Source organism: Scyliorhinus torazame, chromosome 11 (assembly GCF_047496885.1).
Source record: "Scyliorhinus torazame isolate Kashiwa2021f chromosome 11, sScyTor2.1, whole genome shotgun sequence".
Lineage (NCBI taxonomy): Eukaryota > Metazoa > Chordata > Chondrichthyes > Carcharhiniformes > Scyliorhinidae > Scyliorhinus > Scyliorhinus torazame.
In genome coordinates this window covers 135,615,453-135,631,342 of record NC_092717.1, presented here as the reverse complement: position 1 = coordinate 135,631,342, position 15,890 = coordinate 135,615,453, and positions in this window count along the sequence as shown.

Sequence of the window (15,890 nt, the reverse complement as noted above, 5' to 3'; positions counted from 1 at the left end):
ACCTCAGACCCCCACCATTTCTTTGCCAGAGTAAAGCAGCAGGCAACCATGTACGGCCTGGATGAGCGAGAGCAAGTAAAGCTCACAGTTTTAAGTTTAGACCCTTCAGTCGTAGCAGCCCTTCCTGACCCACAGAATGTAGGAGGAGGCACCCTTGCAGAAATGCATACTGCGATCCTGGATGCAATTGGGTATAACCGGGGTGACCCCGTAGATGGCTTCAATAAATGCAGGCAAAAGAAAACCGAGCACCCCACAGCGTTCGCTGGACGCCTGTGGATCCACTTTGCAGCAGTATTTAGAGACTAAGACCATGCCCATTTGTCACCAGCCAACATGGCCAAATAGACCATGCCACAGAAACAGGACAAAAAGCTTGCACGAATTATGATCCCTCAGAGGAGCCTCATAATGAAAAATGGGTCGTAAAAAGATTGTCCCGCGCCTGGGCGCAATCTGTACAAAACAAACCCGCAGTTAAAAATACCGAAGAAAAGCAGGCCGACGCAGATATACACGCAGATACAACACACCAGAACCCCGCATGGGTGAATGAAGGAAAGAACAGCCCCCCACCCAAGTCACAGGAGTGTTACAACTGTGGACAGTTGGGACACTTTGCAAGAGAGTGCAATGCCCCACGAAAGCCACAGAGAGCCCAGCAGACGGGCACTCTGAGTAAGAAGAAGACAGAGCCCATTCATAGTGTTAGCACCCGTTCAGATCAGACGGACGGAACGTACTGACGGTGTTCGGGCTCCCCCAGTTGGGTCTGCGACACCCTTTGGGTTAGGTCCGGACGACCGGTAGTTGCAGTGAAAATTCTGGGACAGCCCATCGAGTTTGTCTGGGACACAGGAGGGTCCCGCACCACAATAAATTCCTCCACCCTGTTTCAAAAAGACACGTGGCCCACTACAGCCACCATCACCCTCAGCGGCTTTACAGGCCACTCACAGCAGAGACACATCACAGCCCGTGTACCCATTCAAATCGGTACCATCACCACCAAGCACCCCATGGTTTTAGTTGACCTGCCCCACACCGCAGAACACATTCTAGGAATAGACTTCATGAATTCCCACAATCTTTCATTTGCTCCAGTCAACCAGTGTGTCTGGGAAATGGCAAAGTCTGCAAGAGTCCCCACAACGCTCAACATAGGAGAATACGCCAACAAAAGTAGCGCAGTAGGCGAATTTTGGTTCAACCCGACCACGCTTAGCACGGACAAGCAGGTTAGGGCAGTTCTGCAAAAGAACAGGGCAGCATTCGCGACCCACAAACACGACTGTGGCCGGATGACTGGCTCCGTACAGATCACAGGACCTGACCCTAGACCCCCGAAACAATATGGATTTCCCCAAGAGGCAGAGGGAGAAATCGCAAAAGTTATTGAAAGCTTATTAGAGCAGGGCGTACTTAGATCAGTAGCCTCCACTAATAATGCCCCGATTTGGCCAGTGAGAAAGCCCGATGGATCATGGCGACTGACCATCGATTACCGGGAACTCAACAAAATCACCCCCGCAGCAGCCCCCACAGTAGCCACAAGTCCCGAGACCATGCTCAAGCAGGGACTCAATTCCCGATTCTTTACTGTTTTGGATGTCAGTACTGGATTCTGGTCCATTCCATTGGCAAAGGCGTGCCAGTACAAATTTGCCTTCACTTTTAAAAATCAGCAGTACACGTGGACATGCCTGCCACAAGGATTCCACAACTCCCCCTCCATTTTCCATCGACAGCTGGCAAATGGTTTAGCAAAATTCTCTCGCCCCGAATGTCTCATCCAGTACGTAGACGACCTACTACTGCAGACAGACACCAAGGAAGAGCACATCGAGCTTCTGGCCGAACTCCTGGAACTCTTACACTCAATTGGTTGTAAAGCTAACCCCAAAAAGGCCCAGATTTTGGAAGACAAGGTGATATATTTGGGAACAATTATCAAGCACGGTAATCGCGAGCTCGAGCATAAAAGGATTGACTCGATTGCGAAATTGCCCCTTCCCCAGAACGTTTCAGCTCTCCGGTCGTTTTTAGGACTGGTTGGCTACTGCCGAAACCACATTGACGGTTTCGCCAGCAAGGCAGCACCCCTCTCAGACCTCCTAAAGAAAGGAGCCCCCTGGGAAAGGCTTCCGCAGCATACAGATGCTGTGGACTCTTTAAAACAGGCACTCATAGCAGCCCCCGCACTACAAGTTCCAGACCCGCTTTCCCCTTACGCTATAGAGGTAGCAACCACAGACCGCACCCTTTCGGCCGTGCTCCTCCAGGAACGGCACGACCAGTTAAGGCCTGTAGCTTACGCCTCCAGAATTTTAGATGCTGTGGAGCAGGGATTTTCAGCCTGTGTGAGGCACCTGCTCGCAGTATTTTGGGCAGTTCAGTATTTTTCGTACATTACTGGACTGAACCCCAACTCAATCCTCACAGAACACACCCCCACCCAACGTTTACTGGACAGACCACTCAAGGACGGTACAGTCAGTCAAATAAGAGCAGCCAGATGGACCTTTCTCTTGCAGGGACGGGACATCACTGTGAAACGGACAAAGACCCACACTTTTTTAGCCGACAACCTACAGTACCCCGGAACCCCCCATGAATGTGAAATTATCTCTCCACACCACAACACAGGCTCCTTTATTGTGAAACCACCCCCCAGAAAGATAGGTAGTTCAACCCAGAGCCCCAAGCACACAGACACATGCAAGCCCATAAAGATATATGTGGATGGATCATAGAATTTACAGTACAGAAGGAGGCCATTTGGCCCATCGAGTCTGCACCGGCTCTTGGAAAGAGCACCCTACCCAAGGTCAGCACCTACACCCTACCCCCATAACCCAGTAACCCCACCAAACACGAAGGGCAATTTTGGACACTAAGGGCAATTTATCATGGCCAATCCACCTAACCTGCACATCTTTGGACTGTGGGAGGAAACCGGAGCACCCGGAGGAAACCCACGCAGGCACGGGGAGAACGTGCAGACTCCGCACAGACAGTGACCCAAGCCGGGAATCGAACCTGGGACCCTGGAGCTGTGAAGCAATTGTGCTAACCACTATGCTACCGTGCTGCCCTTCCACAGTATTGGATGGGAAGCGCATAACAGGATGCGGTATTTATGTCGAGGACGTGCAGGGACGCGCCCTAGAGGAAATATCATTAAAACTTCCAGGCCACTTAGGCACGCAGGCGGCAGAGCTTGCGGCCATCGCGTATATAGTGGAACACCCAAATTCCTTCCCCAGCCCAGCAGACATATACTCGGACAGCCTCTATGTCTGCAACAGCCTTACGGAATTCCTGCCCCTGTGGAAAGCAAGAGGATTTGTTTCCGCAGACGGAAAACCCCTCCCTTCAACCCCATTGCTCCGTCACATCTTAGAGAGAGCACAGAACAGGACTTTTGGTATAGTCAAAGTTCAAAGTCACCATCGTTCCTCCCCCCCTGGAAATGTAAAGGCCAACACACTGGCTAAAGCAGGTTCCAGGCATGGATATTTTTGGACACCCCCCGAAAGCGCACCAGTGAATGCAGTTCAGGTCTCGCAGACTAAGATCGAGGATTTAGTGCAGGCCCAGAAGCAGGACAGCAATCTCAGGGAGATTTTAAAAGGAAACTATCCAGCACCCTATGAGAGGTTTAAAAATGCTCTGACCACACATGATGGTGTGGTGTTAAAAGACACCCTTTATGTGGTTCCTGAACAGGACAGGAATCAACTGATTTGTTTATTCCATGACGGTCATGTACATCAGGGAATCGATCCCACTACAGCCCACCTCAGGCAGCTTTGTTGGTGGCCAAATTTAAAGGACGATATAAATCACTACATCGAGAATTGTCTTATCTGTGCCCAGAATAATCCGGACCGATATGCCAAAAAGGCTGAGTTTAGTCACACCCGACCCGTTAATGGCCCCTGGACTAACCTCCAGATTGATTTTATAGGACCATTGCCCCCTTGCAGGAATGGTTATAAATATGTACTCGGGTAATAGACACATTTACGAAATGGGTGGAAGCATTCCCATCCAGAACTAATACGGCAAAGACCACAGCCAAGATTTTAACCCACCACATCTTTACAAGATGGGGACTCCCCCGCAGCATTGAATCCGACCAAGGTTCCCATTTTACGGGACGTGTCATGAAGAACGTCCTCACGATATTTGGCATTACCCAAAAATTCCACATTGCATACCACCCCCAGTCGAGTGGTATCGTGGAGCGCATGAATCGGACCCTAAAGTCCACCCTCAGAAAAATGGTCCAGCAAAACAACACCACTTGGGAATCAGTCCTCCCTTTTGCGCTGATGTTTTTGCGAAACACAGTTTCAACTTCTACAGGTTACACCCCACACATCCTCATGACCGGACGCCCCATGAAAGGCACAGAATCTTTACTAGGTTTAGACTTGACCAGCCCCGAGGTGATGGCCCTCACACACGAGAAAGCAGTAGAACAATTAGTGGATAATGTTAAAATGGCTCAGCTAGCAGCCGCAGTGAATTGGGCACAAGAAAGAAACAGAGCAAGGCCTGTTTCGACAAGACAGTGCATGTGACTGAGTTCAGTGTAGGACAGCAAGTCATGCTCTCCGTATACAACCCCAGCACATTCCTGACACCAAAGTACTCGGGTCCGTACTCCATTGCGGACAAAGTAAGCCCTTCCGTCTACAAAATAAAGTACCCCAATGGAAAGACTGCGTGGTTCCATATCAACCAGCTGAAGGCATATGGAACACAGTCTAACCACGCACACCACGTCATGCTCGACGTAGCACACCACACCCCGTCCACAGTCAACGTAACTCTACCATCTCCCAACACGTCCAGCCCAGCCACGGACTCAACCTCGACTTCACCCCCGAAATATACACTCCGCCCCGGAACGCCCACAGACTGCAGCAGCAGCGACAGCGACTGTGACTCGGACGATAGCCACAGCACGCCTCCCTACTATCCCCATGCAACAGGACCCATACCCAGCGAATCTGACCACGATTCGAGTGATCCCTTCACAATCACTTTCCTACAGAAACCCCACCACCGACCACCGACCTACCATGATGACCCCGATTCCGTCCCCACACAACTAGACACCACCTATTGGCACAGAGATAATTCGTGCAGACTCGTCCGGAATGACGAGAGCGATCCAAATCATACCAAGCAGCCCTATCAGCCCTGATACATTCGCGAGTTTGGCATCCGGGAGAAGATGACGACCTTGAGTCTGACTCCCAAAACGAGAACCCGTTTGCGACCCTGTTCGTAACCGGTAACTAAGGTGTCCAGATGATGTTTCAAAAGGAACCGCTTGGGAGAAAACGGTGTTCTTTCTGATGGAACCTGCAGCATGTTTTATGTTGTTTGCAGTGTTTTGTTACAAGTTGTATGTTAGACCGGAATTTTTTTTTTCCACAGCGCCACGCCTTTTCGGCTGTAACCTCTGAGGACTTGCCCACAGACACTTGCTACTGTCCCAGACGCCAGTTCAGAGGAACTCGTCTGTCGACAGACGCCCATTCGTAACTGCCCTTCTGGTTCAAAGGTAGACCCAATACGGCAACCCCCCACGATGACTACATTTCTTGCCCGTTCTTGTCGGTTGCTCAGGCAGTGGAGAAACGGCGTGGGACCCGCCCTGCCTGGGAACCCCCCTCTGGTCAGCTACGCTCGGGTAGGGGACACACGGCATTGGTCGCCGTCCTACCCGGGGACTCCATCCAACTCTTACCCGTCGCGGCCCATACGCACCTCACTTTGGAATGTTTTAGTTCAAAAAGTTTTGTTTTGTTTCAGGTAACCCTTAGGTTGCCAACCATATGCTATTTACATCCTCAAACATTTGGATGGTAAATCGCACAGTCTGCGAGACGTCCCGCACTGGTTCATTATTTGTAAGTGTGTCTTGTCCTGAAATACGTTTTTTTTTAAAATGAGAGAGTCACACATAGTGACCAATTATAAAGGGAGTAATTGGCACTAAAGGATAGACAGGCTATCATACGAGATGTTAAACCAAGATGGTAACAGACACTATGCTTGTTTCCACCGAACTCCAGAAGCTCCAGGACAGGAGAAGAGAAGAGAAGAGAAGTGAAAGAAGAAGAACCATGAGGACATCCTCCGCATGGTTCATCGTTATAATGGACATTTGGTTGCGCGCGAACACGAACCCCATGACCTCAAGCCCCCCAGCCGTTAATGATTCACTTCCCCGCAGTACCCAGAGCCCAGTCACCAGCAACACCACACCATCTTGGTGTGCCAGGTTTATAACCTGGTATTCCCTGTCCTACTTGATAGAATCCCTATTGGTGTTGGCGATACTCTGTTGCATCGTGCAGACTATGCGTCTGAGAAAATGGAGAAGGAGAGCCTACCGCGCTCGCACCCCGGTATATAGGAACAGATTCCCTATTTTCGGATATGACCAGACCCTCGACCCCCGCGATCTATAATAAAGAACATTCGTTTACGTTTTTGTTGTAAATAAAGAAATGTTCACGAGCAATTGTACGATCCTGAGCTTGACTGCCAAGCCAGGAAAAATGTGTATAAACTGCTATGATTTTGTTTGTATGGTTGAGGAAGTTAGAGTGATGAAATGTTTAAGTGAGTGTAGTGTATTAAGGATAGTTAGAGGTTCCCACTTTCTTGTTTTGTAATTCATGTCCCTGTTTGACATAGCGCCCCTTAGAATTGTCAGTTAAAATTGTTTTGCATAGTTATGGTCAGAGTAGAGGCCATGAAAGAAGTGCTCACCGGGTCAGGGAATGAAGACAACGCAGTTATGTGATCCTTCACGCTTCGCGCTAGGATCACAAGGAGGGTGTGTAGTCACTTAAGTTGGCCAACTCCCGATTTAAAATGGCGAAGGGCAAAAGCTGAAGGGAAATTCAGCCAACACAGGCAGATACCAGCAGGTGCAGGTTTGCTGTGTATTAAAACTCTGCAAAAGCCCAGACAGCATCGATACCAGCGACCATCAGCATAATAATGTAGCAGCCATCTACATACTAATGCGCAATCCCCGGGTGCAATTGAAACATTTGGGATAAACAAAGCAAAACCAGACTCCCCGGCGCCAGCAGGAGCCAACACAAAAGAGGTTAACGGACACCTCAAGACCGCCCATCGATCAGGGAACCACTCCAGTATTGGAGAAATCGAACCAAGCGATTGGGACAAAGTCCAATCACTTGGGACCAGGTACGGGGTCTGCCCGAAAGGCGGGAAGCCCCTGGGGACTATAAAGTTAAGCCCCCAAGTTCAACTCGCGCTCTTCTTCCTGCCCGGGTCACCCAGCAATGCGAACCAACCTTGACCGTGACCGGTGCAGTGACTGCCGAAAGATCGTAAGTCTTAATTCAACGCTCGCTACGAGATAGGCGCTCCGAGCTACCAATCCGTACCAACTTCGAATCCCGCAGACTCAGAACCCGAACGAAAGGCCATTTGTTCCCCTGACCTGGTGGGCCAGTCCGAAGTTAAGTATAGGCCTGTTAGTTGTAGAAGTAGCTTAGACATAGAATTGTGCATGAGTAGCGATTACCGTGTCTGATAAATGTGCTTTGATTTGAATCTTACTAATCGGTGTATTGAGTTAATGATCATTACTTGGACTTGAACCTCGTGGTGGTATCATAAAGATACCTGGTGACTCGAGAGCAAAGGTAATAAAACAGAGCAATTGAACCAACCGAAAAGTTATCAACAACTGTATGACAAAAGGCGAAAGAGAGAAAGCAGAAGTGGCACACAGTTCAGGTTATAATTCTGGGAATGACGCATTGTTGACAAATTCCCACTGATTAGGTTACAATTCAAATTTCTGTTAACGTTAGTGCAAAATTTTCCGTGAACCAGCACGTTCGAGCAATGCAATAAAATGTTTTTATTTCCACTAATATGATTTCCTTGATGAATTTACATTGTGCAATTTTATTCTCACAACTGAACATGATATCCATGTGAGTAACCTGGGGCTGGATTCTCCGGAGCCCGACGGCAAAATCGTGTTCGGCGATCGGGGGAGAATGGATTTTCGCGCCGAAATCAGTGCCGGCGGCAGTTTGACACCAGTCCGCCATGCTCTTCCCCCTCCAAACTGGCATCACCATGACGTGCGGCATGCACCATTTCAACGCCATTGGCGCGTCCTCGGCTGGCCCACCTGTGATGCTACACTCCCGATGGCCCGGGTTCCCAACGGCGCAGGACACGTGTGGTCCCAACCATGCAGGAACCTGGCGTGACGTCCGTGGACTGTGTCCAGCGCCATCAAACCCGGCCGGAATCGTGACACTGGCTGGGGGGGGCTTCTACAAGGGCTTGGAGGAGTGGTGGGGGGTAGCCAAGGGGTGGGCTGTGGGGTCGCAGTAGGGTTGGGGTCATGCACGGCTGGCACCATGTTGTGTGGCTCGATAGGTGCAGGTCATCAGCTGTGCGCATACGTGGCCTGGGACTCGGCCATTCTCCGGCCTTTTTCGGCAAGGGCGGCGGGGCTTTCAGTCGGCGCCGGTGTTAGCCCCTCACCGGTGCTGGAATCGGTGAGGGTTGCAAGCCGATTTTTCACACGTAAAAGACCACACATGCTGCGCTGGCACCGGGTGCACGTAGCTGCGGAAATGAAGAATCCAGCCCCTGATTTAAAACCACTGAAGAAATGACTCAAAAAGCTATAATGAACCATTTAATAATTTCATTGACATGCACTAGCCAATTTCTTAGTAATATAAATACTTTGTTCTAAAAAATGTTAGACATGCCTCCTCATGCTTCTGAGCCTAAGAAAATAAGCAAAATTTAAAGAGCCTTTCCTAACCAGCAGAATTGCTAGAATCGCACAATTTCAATCTGGGGCCATGGCCAGTTTTATTCTGGATATAATCTTTAACCAGTGTAAAAGATTACAGAAAACATTAACATAAGTGGCTTTAGGTCTAACCTACATACTTTTAACATTTCCTGTATATTTTGCATTGGTTCAGCTAATGTTGCTGAGATTGAACTGATATTATTAAAATCAACAAGTGGAAACTCTACTCCCTGGTCTTTTTTTTCTCAAGACATGTAATTAAATTTCTATTGCAGAGAAATGCACATAACAAATACTTCATGGGCCATGTTGAGAAACATAATGAAAAACAAATCTGTGAGTTTTACAAAAGCTTTTTTAGCAAGGCTGTCTTTGTCAAACATTTCAACCTTTTCTATGAAGTTTTGTCAGAGCTAAGCTTTATCATTTTGAAGAAATGTCAATCTTGACTAAGTTGAAAGCTGAGGATTTCATTGGAACTGCTTATGCTCTGCTGCAATAAGCACCAAGCCGCGAGCAAAGTTACAGTGGCAGAACGGGAACAGCTCCAAGGAAATGGGGCGAGATTCTCCGACCCCCCGCTGGGTTGGAGAATCACCGGGGGCTGGCGTGAATCCCGTCCCCGACGGTTGCCGAAGTCTCCGGCACCGGAGATTCGGCGGGGGCGGGAATCGCGCCGCGCCGGTTGGCGGGCCCCCCCGTGCGATTCTCCGGCCCGGATGGGCCGAAGTCCTGCCGCTAAAATGCCTGTCCCGCCGGCGTAAATTAAACCACCTACCTTACCCCGGGACAAGGTGGCGCGGGCGGGCTCCGGTGTCCTGGAGGGGGGCGTGGGGCGATCTGGCCCCAGGGGGTGCCCCCACGGTGGCCTGGCCCGCGATCGGGGCCCACCAATCCGCGGGCGGGCCTGTGCCATGGGGGCACTCTTTCCCTTCCGCCTCCGCCACGGTCTCCGCCATGGCGGAGGCAGAAGAGACCCCCTCCACTGCGCACACGCGGGAATGCTGTTAGCGGCCGCTAACGCTCCCGCGCATGCGCCGCCCGGAGATGTCATTTCTGTGCCAGCTGGCGGGGCACCAAAGGCCTTTTCCGCCAGCTGGCGGGGCGGAAATTCGTCCGGCGCCGACCTAGCCCCTTAAGGTTGGGGCTCGACCCCCAAAGATGCGGAGCAGTCCGCACTTTTGGGGCGACGCGATGCCTGACTGATTTGCGCCGTTTTGGGCGCCAGTCGGCGGACATCGCGCCGTTTCCGGAGAATTTCGCCCAAGGTCTCAGTAAATATATGGAATAAGGAGAGTATGTGTTTCTTTCCATTTTGAAATGAACACACGCACATATGAATTTACGAGTAGGGCACTCGGCCCTTCGAGTTTGCTCCGCTATTCAATACGCCCGTGACTGATCTGGGGCGAGATTCTCCGACACCCCGCCAGGTCGGAGAATCGCCGGGGGCTGGCGTGAATCCCGCCCCCGCCGGTTGCCGAAGTCTCCGGCACCGGAGATTCGGCGGGGGCGGGAATCGCGCCGCGCCGGTTGGCGGGCCCCCCCGCGCAATTCTCCGGCCCGGATGGGCCGAAGTCCCGCCGCTAAAATGCCTGTCCCGCCGGCGTAGATTAAACCACCTACCTTACCGGCGGGACAAGGCGGCGCGGGCGGGCTCCGGGGTCCTGGGGGGGGCACGGGGCGATCTGGCCCCGGGGGGTGCCCCCACGGTGGCCTGGCCCGCGACCGGGGCCCACCGATCCGCGGGCGGGCCTGTGCCGTGGGGGCACTCTTTCCCTTCCGCCTCCGCCACAGTCTCCACCATAGTGGAGGCAGTAGAGACTCCCTCCACTGCGCATGCGTGGGAATGCTGTCAGTGGCCGCTAACGCTCCCACGCATGCGTCGCCCGGAGATGTCATTTCCCCGCCAGCTGGCGGGGCACCAAAGGCCTTTTCCGCCAGCTGTCGGGGCGGAAATTAGTCCGGCGCGGGCCTAGCCCCTTAAGGTTGGGGCTCGGCCCCCAAAGATGCAGAGCATTCCGCACCTTTAGGGCGGCGCGATGCCCGACTGATTTGCGCCGTTTTGGGCGCCAGTCGGCGGACATCGCGCCGTTTTCGGAGAATTTCACCCCTGATGTCAGCCTCAACCCCACATTTTCGCCTATCCCCCCCATGACATTTCACCCCCTTATTAATCAAGAATCTATTTAACTCTGTCTTAAAAAATCAAAGACTCTGCTTTCACTGCATTTTGAGGAAGAGGGTTCCAGGGACCAGTGACTCACAACCCTCTGAGAGAAAATATTTCTCCTGATCTTTGACTTCAATAAATAACTCTTATTTTTAAAGACTTCTCCATAGCTCTAGATTCTCCCAGAAGAGGGAAACATCCTCTCCACATCCACTCTGTCAAGATGCTTCAGGATCTGGTATGTTTCAATGAAGTTGTCTCTTACTCTTCTAAACTCCAGTGAATATAAGCGTCACTAGTCCAACATTTCCTCATAAGACAACCTGCCATTTCATGTATTAGTCCAGTAAACCTTCTCTGAACTGCTTCTAATACATTTAGACCTTTTCTTAAACTAATACTGTATGCAGTGCACCAGATGTGGTCTCAAAAGTGGCCTGTACAATTGAAGCATAACCTCCCTCTCTTTGTAATTAATTCCCCTCCTAATGAAGAATAACATTCTATTAGCTTTCCTAATTACTTGCTGTACCTGTATACTAGTCTTTTTGTGATTCATACATGAAAGATGCCTAGATCCCAAGTCATGTGCATAAATTCTAAAATGTACCCATTAATGCCAACTCTATTTCCTGTTAGCTAGCCAATATTCGATCCAAGCCAATATATCATCCCCCTGGACCATGAGCTTTTATTTTCTGCAATGACCTTTGATGTGGCACCTTATGAAATGCCTTCTGGAAATCTAAGTACAGTACATCCACTGATTCCCCTTTATCCACACCACATGTGCCTTACAAAACTCCAGTAAGTTAATTAAACATGATTTCCCTTTCACAAAACCATGTTGACTCTGCCTGATTGCATTTAATTTTCCTAAATGCACTGCTAAAACATTTTTAATAATAGCTTCGAACATTTTCCCTATGACAAATGTTCAACCAACTGGCCTGCAGTTTCCCGTTTTTTGTCTCCCTCCCATTTTTGAATAAAGAAGTTAAATTTGCTACTTTCTAACCGATGGAACCTTCCCCATATCTAGTGAACTTTGGAAAATTAAAATCAATGCATCAACTATCTCACTAACCTCTTCTTTCAAGATGGAGTCCACCCGGACCCAGGGATTTGTCAGCCCACACCCCAATAATTTGATCACTTCCACTTCCCTGCTGATTGCAATTTTGCTGAGTTCCATTTACTGATTTACAGCTATTCCTGGGATCCTCTGTAGCAGCCACAGTTAATACATCACCTTTCATGAGCATCTAGGAAATTAAGCAATCCCATGAACCTTTACTCAGCACTTGTCAGCCCCTCCCACCCCCCACAGCATATTTAGTGATGATGGAGGCAAGCTGCCATTGGCCAGCAGCGGGGTCTTCCAGTCCCACCGCTGTCAATGGGTTTTCCGCTGCTGGGGAACGCACAGAAGATCACGCTGATCAGAACACCCGTCAAATTTCAGCCTATGTAAAATGTGTTTAATTGGACTCCCCTTGAAATGGTGCTGTAAAAAATGATTGAATTTGTTTTTAAACACATGATGAAATCATGTAAAGCACGTTGAAATCCATTGCACCAGTTCTCCTGTAATGCCAGTGAGGAAAATATATTGTGTTACAAAATCATTTAAAGAACAATGTTTATGATTTCCTTACACAAGGCACAAGGGAATATTTCTCCACTGTGCTAAAGTGAGGCATTTGATTGTTAGATATGTTTCCTCTTTAAATAAAGCCCATTATTTCTTGAAGAAAATTGACATCTATAAAATATTACCAAAATATTGCGAAAGATCTTCATCTGTAATGGACATCAGAAGAAAGCCATCAACCATGTATTCCGCAAGTGACAATCTGTAGAACTCCCTGATGCCAAGATGGAGTAGCCATTCTTGGACATCACCAACTGTCCAACTACATAATTTCTTCTTCTTAAACTTCATGCTGAATTCCAAAAGTGGTATTTTGTTGTTGTGGAAAGGTACTTTTATCAGAGTGTATTCTTCTATCTTTTCACTCAGATTGCCAATCACTAGTGAACTCTTCTCAGCCAAGCTGTTCCTGGCTACCCTTGCTCCTGTCAGGTCCACAACTCCATCCAATAACTGTGCCAGGCCTTCGGGGACCTTCACAGTATTATGCAAGACAGGGAAGATTTTAACAGTTTTTTCTGATGATCTCAGTCTCTCTAATAATATTTTACCCTCCATCAAAGAGACGGGGCATTCAAAGTAACTTTCTGACAAGAAAATGATGGCTGCCTTACACTGCTCAATGGCTTCAACCCGTTGGGACAACCACAGAGGGGAAGCCATGTCCACTTCATCTTTGTCGAACCAGGTCCCTTCCCTTAGATTTGTTGCCTTTAGTTGTTTCACAGTTTCGCAGACAAACTTTTGCTCCAGAAAGCTGGCATTAGGTGAGTAAGAAATGTAAATGGACACCGGAGCCTTGCTGTTCCTCAGTTGTCTGATACAGTCCTCACTGGGTGATATCTTCTCACCTCTTGGTCCTTCAGTTGGATTGGGAGGATCAGCTTGGACATGGTCTGGCTGACCCTCATTCACACACACTGCAGCTTTGGGGATCCCATTGTTGACAGCAGTAGTTCTATTCATTTCTTTTGACTTTAAACGCTTTGAGGTTTGCGTTCTGATTTTTGTTCTAATTTCAACACGAATGGGAGACATTCGACCATCAAACGCAGCATCCTCCATGATGCTGCACTTTAAATATCGAAAACTGTGTTCTCCTCAACCACCATTCAAGGCTCTGCTTTAGTTTCTTCACCCAAATGAGACTTCTATTCAGCTGTGAAATGGTTATTGTTTCATAACAACTCCAACCAAATGCAAGGATCGTAGTCAAGAACAAACACCCAAAACTGATGTTTCTATAAATAGGTATGCTCCCCGCTCTACATGATCTTATAGGAAGCTTGAATCTTTGATCAGCTATTGACCTGTCACTGTTGGGCTACGTAATTCTGTTCCTAAGCATTGAAGAGGTAACATGATGCTTAGCAACCGAGTCAAATGCTGAAGTAAATAAAGGGACAGCTGAACGGCCTCCTTGTTAAGATTCCCGTAGAGACCGATCACATTTAAAAAGAAATGCAAACTTGCAGTTAAGAGCATATTGAATATTAGTGTTCTTTTGCAAGAGGAATGGAATATAAAACTAAGGAAGTGTTAATGCAGCTGTTGAGGGCCTTGGTGAGACCACATCTGGAATACTGTGTACAGTTTTGATCTCCTTCTTTGAAAATGGATATAATTGCATTAAAAGATGTTTAGAGAAGGTTCACTCGACCCCTTCCTGGGATGAAGGGCTTATCTCATGAATAAAGTTGAGACAGGTTGGGCCTAAACCATTGGAGTTTGGGAGAATGAGAGATGAAACATATGGGGCGGGATTCTCTGTCCCACCTCACTCATTTTCTGGTGCGGTGCGCCCCCTCTGGCAGTGGGACCCTCCGTCCTGGCAGCCGGCCAATGGCGTTTCCCATTGTGGGCACCCCCACACCATTGGGAAATCCGCGGGTGAGTGCTGGCGAAGCAGAAGATCCTGCCTATGGAGAGTCCATTCCATAAGACTCATAAGGGAACATGACTGGGTGGATTTTTGCTCATTCTTGGAGACTAGAACTAGGGGACACAGTCAAAGAATAAAAGGATTCCCATTTAAGACAGAGGTGAGGTAAAGAAAATTCTCTCTGAGGATTATTAGTCTGTGGAATTATCTTCCCCAGAAAGTAGTGGAGGCTGCATCATTTAATATATTCAAGACTGATCGAAATTTTTGATAAACAAGGGAGTCAAGGGTTATGGGGGAGGGAGGAAGATGGAGTTGAGAACACAATCAGATTGGCTTTGATCTAATAGAATGGTGGAGCAAGCTTGAAGGACAAATGGCCTAGTCCTCTCCTACGTCTTATGTTCCGTTGTTCGTATATTCTTTCAGCTGTGCTGTGAAACTGTGGCACAGTCGAACAGGGGAAGCACTAAGAGCGATAACGAGTGAGAATTGTCAGGTGCTCCCCGATGGCTGACCCGGGGAGACTGTGGCAGGTATCTAACACCAATTAGGGCTGCTAATGATGTCCCGTGGACTTCACGGTGTAAATGGTTATCCCACCAACTGATTGGGCTGTACCATGCCTGGCAGCTCTCTTAAACCACTCCCTCCGAGCAAGCCCCAGGCAGCACGCAGCCATGCCACCAAGGAGACCTGCACAATGATTCAGAAATGCTGACCTGGCCCGATTGCTGGATATGGTGGAGCCACGATGGGACACCCTGTTCCCCTCAGGGGATCGTAGGGTCAGCCACAGGTCAGTGAGTGTTGCCTGGGAGGCAGTGGCCGTGGCTGTCAGCGCGGGAAGTGTCACCAGGAGGACTTCCCCCAGTGCCGTAAGAAGCTCAACGACCTCCACCGAGCTGCATGGGGGAGTTAGCATCCCTGCACCCTCCCCAATGACTCAGCGGTTGGCACAGCACACCCCCAACACAATTACCGTGTCTGTGCCCAGCGCACCATGGCACCCACCAACCTACCAATGCCCAGCAATGGTGCCCATGCTTTTATCCCGCCAGAGCCCAGTCCCCCCCACCATGATGCATGAAGCGTGTGTCTTACAATGCCCTCTCTTTGTGCCCGCTGAGAAGTTGGGAGGGCACAGATAGGCGGCGGGGTGCTGGACATCAGAATCCTCACCCCCCCCCCCTCCAATGAGGAAGGGAGCAGGGGTGGCCAAGGGGGGAGCGGTCACAGACATCGAGCTTGGTCTGAAGAGGTGATGATCCACCGGCCCCTACCCAGTTGACCTGTCACAAGTTAGTTGTTCATGCCAGACATAATG